At 38.7% G+C, this 6,357-nt stretch overlaps 1 non-coding gene across 1 annotated transcript; it reads right to left on the bottom strand.

Moving 5' to 3' along the window:
* Positions 1-706: 706 nt before the first annotated feature.
* Positions 707-778, bottom strand: TRNAH-GUG (transfer RNA histidin (anticodon GUG)). The gene has a single exon. It is a non-coding gene; the product is annotated as a tRNA-His (tRNA).
* Between the last annotated feature and the right edge of the window lie 5,579 nt (positions 779-6,357).

The raw sequence follows: 6,357 nt of genomic DNA, 5'->3' as shown, positions 1-6,357 counted from the left end.
GTGGAAAACGGTGTTTGAATTATTGTGGCACTTACAGCGTTTACCAATTTTAGTCTTCAATTCATGTTTTGTTTGGACTCAATTTTGCTCAGTTGTCTGCTGGTGACGTCACCACTAATATGGCCCATTACTTCACGGTGAGTGGGTTAGGATAGTCAAGTTTGGTGATTTTAGCAGTTTCTATCACGTGATGCAGCAAGGACTGGGCTTGAGTTGCACGTCTGCCTCTCGAGAGCCCAGGAAAGGGCATAAAATCAAGCTTTCCCCCATCGCTTGCAGAACTGTTAGGTCGATAGTCTTACCCGAGTTGTAGACAGATTTTGGCAAGGATTTTGGTACAAAACAAGAGTCGTACAGCGCAGACATGGCTTTCAGCTTAAAAGGTTTTTCCAAGAATAACAAATAGGCTATATATTATTCGATAAGGGCTGTACAAAGAATCCATTGTAACGAGTTGAAAATCAAAGAAACCCATTCATTTCACATAGCTACAGGTTACTGGATATTGGACGTACAGCTTGAAGTGAGATCCAGACCACTGAAATATGTCCAGAAATCGAAACTGGATCCCTTGCTTACAAGACGACTTCCTATGAATTTTATGCGTAAAAATATGTTATTAGTTAATAGAAAACTAAATAAATTTAATTAGCTTTACGCAATACTTTCTTGTAAATATTTGAAAGACAAAAATGTTGATCTTGAGTGCCGTGACCAGGATTCGAACCTGGGTTTTTGCGGCCACAACGCAGCGTCCTAACCACTAGACGATCACGGCTGTTACAGATCTGTTGAAATATATCCTTACTATACAAATGTTGTTGGACAAGATCCAGTTTGACGTGCGGGTAGTTGAACGAAGTTCACTTTATGCGGGAGAAAGTCTCAAGTGTGCTCTAGCTTCGGGGCATAGCGCAACCACTGGTCGAGCATTAGACTGTTAACAACTGCAAGTCATTTATGTCCTACCCTTCCGTGTAATGTAATTATATTTATTTATGTATGTATTTATATTTTACAGCCAATTACGAGGAAAGTTCGTTGTAGTGAAACCTATTTCCTCTGATCACATGCTTTGAGGGTAGGAATTCTTTATAAGCAGTCAAGCAGCACAGTGACACACATTATTTCCATTGTAATTGTATAATTAAAATTTCAAATGTAGTAACTTGGCAAACATTAATTTCAAGTCATATAAATGCCGTCTCGGTGCCCGAGCGACTTGAGAACCCGACTAACCAGCTTGCCAGCAAATGTTCTGGGTTAAAGTCCCGACCTGGACATAAAGTGTTGCTCATTTAGTTTTCTATTTCAAATAAGTTTAATAGTAATTGTATTTTGTTCAAACCAATACATTTACCTTAATTCAGTATTAAAAGAGAATGTTGATGCTGTACAGAGAAGTTAATTGGGACTTTATAGTTTACAGTGTGATCCGAACCACATTGTGCCTCAACCGGGTATCGAACTAGGGACCCCGTGATTACAAGGCTACGAAGTTACCAACCACTACGCCATCGGTGAGGCTCATATGTGTGTGTACGCAGTTCTTGAAAGAAAAAGAAGCTACATGAGCTTTATGACGGTATATTTCAGAAATACGTGTATATCTTAGGTCAGACATGCCCCACCAAGGCAGTTACAGGTATTACGTTATAGGTTCTTAGGGAAATATACTCTTAGTTAAATACCTCTCGGTGTCCCAGCTTCGATACCTAAGGCACATAGTGGTACATATCACACTTTAAAACTATAAATCTATTCTGGATTAGCCTAGCTGAAGTGGACAATTACCGTATTTTCCGGCAATAAGACGCACTTTTTACCTTTAAAAATAGGTCTAAAAAACAAGATGCGTCTTATACGCCGATCAGTTTTTGATTACCTCAAGGAAGAGGCTTAGCATTTCACAAGTTTGTGAATGAGTCTCAAAGCTTCATGGGGTTCAGTGAAAACTAAGACCGTGGTTGATTCATTGAAGAAGTGTGGCATTAGTCATGCACTGGATGGTACAGTTATAGATACAGTATGTAACATTCTTATTCGTACACACGGATTTTCAAAGAAAATGCTATAATATCTGAAAGGAAATACACTCTTTTGAAATTGTTTCTTTACAATTCAATAACAAATATCATTAGGAACACAAAATCTTACCCAAATTCTGTATAACCAATGACAATAATAAATTCAATGAAACTGAAAGAGAAACATGCCATTTTTTGTACAACTTTTCTATTCGTACACTTAATAATATAAAAGAAAAAAAAAGTATATTCAGAGCAAATTGACTGACAGTTCTTATACTTTGATGCGTATCCTTTGGCTTTAATTACTGCTTGACACCTGTTCTTCATAGAATTAACCAGTTTCCGACATGTCTCAGAGCTTATTTTATTCCACTCTGCTTGCACAACAGTTTTCAACTCTTGTTTGGACTTGACGCCTGCTTTATGGACTCGCCTCTTCAAAATTGCCCATAAATGCTCAATGGGATTTAAGTCTGGACTTTGAGCTGGTGTTTGTAGTAGTTCGGGCACATTCCATATTAGCCAATTCATGTTAACTCGCGCCTTATGCTTACTGTCATTGTCTTGTTGGAATCTGTAGATAGGCAGCATGTCCATTTTTTGGGCACTCTGCTTTACAGTATTCTTCAATATGTCCAAATAGACACATGCATCCATGATACCATCAATAAACTGGATGGTACCAACACCTTTGGACGACATACAGCCCCAAATCATTAATGACCCACCACCGTGTTTAACTGTGGGAACTGTGTTAATGTCATCATTGTCTTTATTTGATTTTCTCCAGACCCTATTTATCCCATCTGACCCGTATATATTAATCTTGGACTCGTCTGACCATGTGACACTATCCCAAAATTCCTGGTCCTTGTGGATGTGCTCTTTCGCGAATGGAAGTCTATTCCTGCGATTCACCTTATTTACATACGGCCTCTTTCGTGGTATTCTGCCATGATATCCATGCTTCCACAAGGCACGTCGGACGGTTTGATTGGATATCATCTTGCCAGCAACATTTTCTATTAACGGTCGTAACTGAGGAACACTTAGTCAGGGGTTTTCTCGCATCATCACATTTATTCAACCGTCTCTCTTTTGGTTTTCTCGGCACAATCTGGGTTGAACCTTCCTCTCCAAATGTGTTTACTGTGCAGGGGCGCCGACTTGTCAAAATTATTGGGAACTCTGATCACTGAAATAAATTAATGAATGACTCACTCTCTCCCTTTTTTAAGTTTTGATCTCAGTGTTCGGAATCACGTAAAAGCCCATGAATTCCTCAAAAATATCAAAATTTTTATTCACAGTTCTAATGCAGAATATTAATATTGTCCACGAATGGATATATCACAAGTTTCGTCAACCATAATAGCAAAATATTCCCGACTTTTAATATCTGCTACCACAGAACACAAAACAGATCTCCCTAATATATCAATGCTCTCGTTCTGAATGTCATGTTAGAGCCATTTGTAGCCCGAACGTCCCATCCACTACCCTAGTTCATGCACATCGTCTTTTGAAACTCTTTTTAGTAAAAATTTTAACAATACTCATAATTACATACTTAGTATATAGTAATAAGTCATGTGTTTGGCTGTCTCTGGTCATAGCCCCCCCGAAGTTGATGGTTTAGCGGTCTCAGCCCCCCAAATTGATGGTCTAGAACATTTCAAATGTGTATTTAAAGTTAAGTTCATGTGGCACAATTCTGAGTAAACTTTACAAGAGAAGCAAAATAAAACATTAGATCCTCTAAAGCAAAATTATTGGGGGGCTCTGCCCCCACATCGTTAACATTGGGGGGCTCAAGCCCCCCCCAAGCCCCATGGTGTCGGCGCCTATGTTACTATGTATTGAACTGTTGAGTGTGATTTATTGACTGTTTGTCCAATTTTTCATAACGAATAACCTCTAAGGGCCAAATTTACGAGGGTCACTATTTATATTTTGAGCCTTGGCAACACTGATTGAAGTTAGGCGCGATTTGACGTTTGCACGGAATCGGCTGGCATTATTGACCATAACGTACTTCAAATGTTTTGTCAATAGCTTCATTTGTGTTGTTTATGTTGCCTTGGAGATTGCGCGACAACAATAAAATGGAATTAACTCGTGAACATTTTCGTGCGATGATTTTTTACGATTTTCGACGTGGATTATCAAGACAAGAGTGCATCGATCAACTTACTTCCACATTTGGCGATGAAGCCCCATCCTTTGCCACTGTGAAACGCTGGTATAACGAATTTAATCGTGGCCGCCATTCGCTCACCGACGAGATTCGCGAAGGTCGTCCAAAATCAGTTGTTGTTCAAGAAAACATTAATGCTGTGCAAAACCTAATACTGCAAGATCGTCATGTGACATACTGTGAGATTGAGGCAACCATAGGCATTAGTTCCACCTGCATATATAAAATATTACATGATCATTTAGCTGTGAGAAAGGTATGTTCTCGTTGGATCCCACACAATTTGACAAAAACTCAAAAAGACGCTCGCGTCTATTGGTGCAAAAAAATGCTCAATAAATACAATCGTGGTGCTTCAAAAGACGTATATAAGATTGTAACAGGTGACGAATCATGGATATATGCATATGAGCCGGAACGTAAACAGCATTCGACTGTATGGGTGTTTCCAAGATGAACCCAATCCAACAAAAGTTGTTCGCGCTCGAAGCACATCGAAACAAATGGTCGCCTGTTTTTTCGGGAAAACTGGTCATGTGGCAACTGTGCCTTTAGAGGAACGTAGAACGGTCAACTCTCAATGGTACACAACAATTTGCTTGCCAGAGGTCTTCGGTCAAATACGGAAAACAAACAAACGCCGTCGGATCATTCTTCATCAAGACAATGCCAGCTGTCACACATCTCGTCTAACAACCGACTTTATGAACAGTCAAAAAATCGAATTGATGGGTCATCCGCCGTACAGTCCTGATTTGGCACCTAATGACTTCTTCTTGTTCCCGAATGTCAAGAATAAATTGCGTGGACAACGATTTTCGTCGGCGGAAGACGCCGTTGATGCGTTCAAAAACCATATTATGGAGGTGTCTCAAGAAGATTGGAAAAACTGCTTTGACAAATGGTTCGAACGAATGCGAAAGTGTATTGACCATAAAGGAGAATACTTCGAAAAACAATAAAGCAGTTTTCAATGCCAAATTTTTGTTTTTTCATTGTTAGGCTCAAAATATAAATAGTGACCCTCGTATAATAACATCCTTCAGATCGGAACTAAGTTCCTTCAACTTGCCCATATCGAACACGCTGATAGATAGACGATAGGCCTACAACAACACCTACGCCAGCATTCTGCTTGACGGGGAGCGTGCCTGCATGTTCAGACTTGTTACGAAGTTGAAAACTGCACGAAATCGCCCGAATAGCGGTGGCGCTGTGTGTGAGGAAGATTGAAACTCTTGCCTGTACGAATAACAATGTTGCATGAAGCAGCGTGTTTTTCTTTTTTCACACAAGTTATATGCACTTCGAACATACATTTTTATTGACATTGTTGGTGAAACCTTCATTAACATTAATTTCCAGGTACATATGAAAATGATTATATTTACTAGTAGATATGACATATCTACATATCATACGTTGATCAATCTGTCTCAATTGTGGTTATCGTTTGCTTATTTTAAGCTAAGGTCTTTTTTAAGGGTTCAACAAAGACTACAACCTAAGTAAGCGGTGCGAATTGCTATAAGGCATAAGTTCCAATTGTGTAATTCCGATATAATCATTATTTACACATACTTTCTACATGGACCAAATTCTGTACGTGCCTATAAGTATATGCTGAATAGTATTACTAACTCAAAGTGTCTATCAGTCTGCAAATCCTGGAAATGTCTGGGAATTTTACTGCATTTCTGGAAAAAAAAATAATTGTGGAACTGCAAAGTAGTAGGCTTTTGAACAAATAAACAAGACATTTCTAGACTTTGGTTTGGGTTTGATGTGCTGAGTTTCAGTTTTTTTTTTAAGTCCAGTTGGCCCAAGTTCTTTTTGTTTTATTGCGATTTCATCATGCTACGAAGAATATCTTGTCCATAAGAAGTGCGCATGCTTGCGTAAGGTAATTTTTAAGTTATTCTTTTCAACATAAATAACTTTTTTCGAGTCCAAACAGTGCTAATTACTTTAAGAAAGGTTCAAATTTCGTGTGACAATGATTTCCAAAATTCTACGATAATTAATCTTTGTGGTAGGAGAAATCATAAAACAATCAGAACCGTTAACGTCCAGTTTATGCACAGATATGCCAATGAGGACTGGACCTACAATTAAAAATGGAATCAAAAT

The sequence above is a fragment of the Lepisma saccharinum genome, chromosome 1 (genome assembly GCF_977018435.1).
Source record: "Lepisma saccharinum chromosome 1, izLepSacc3.1, whole genome shotgun sequence".
NCBI lineage: Eukaryota > Metazoa > Arthropoda > Insecta > Zygentoma > Lepismatidae > Lepisma > Lepisma saccharinum.
This window is presented reverse-complemented; position numbering and strand designations above follow the sequence as displayed.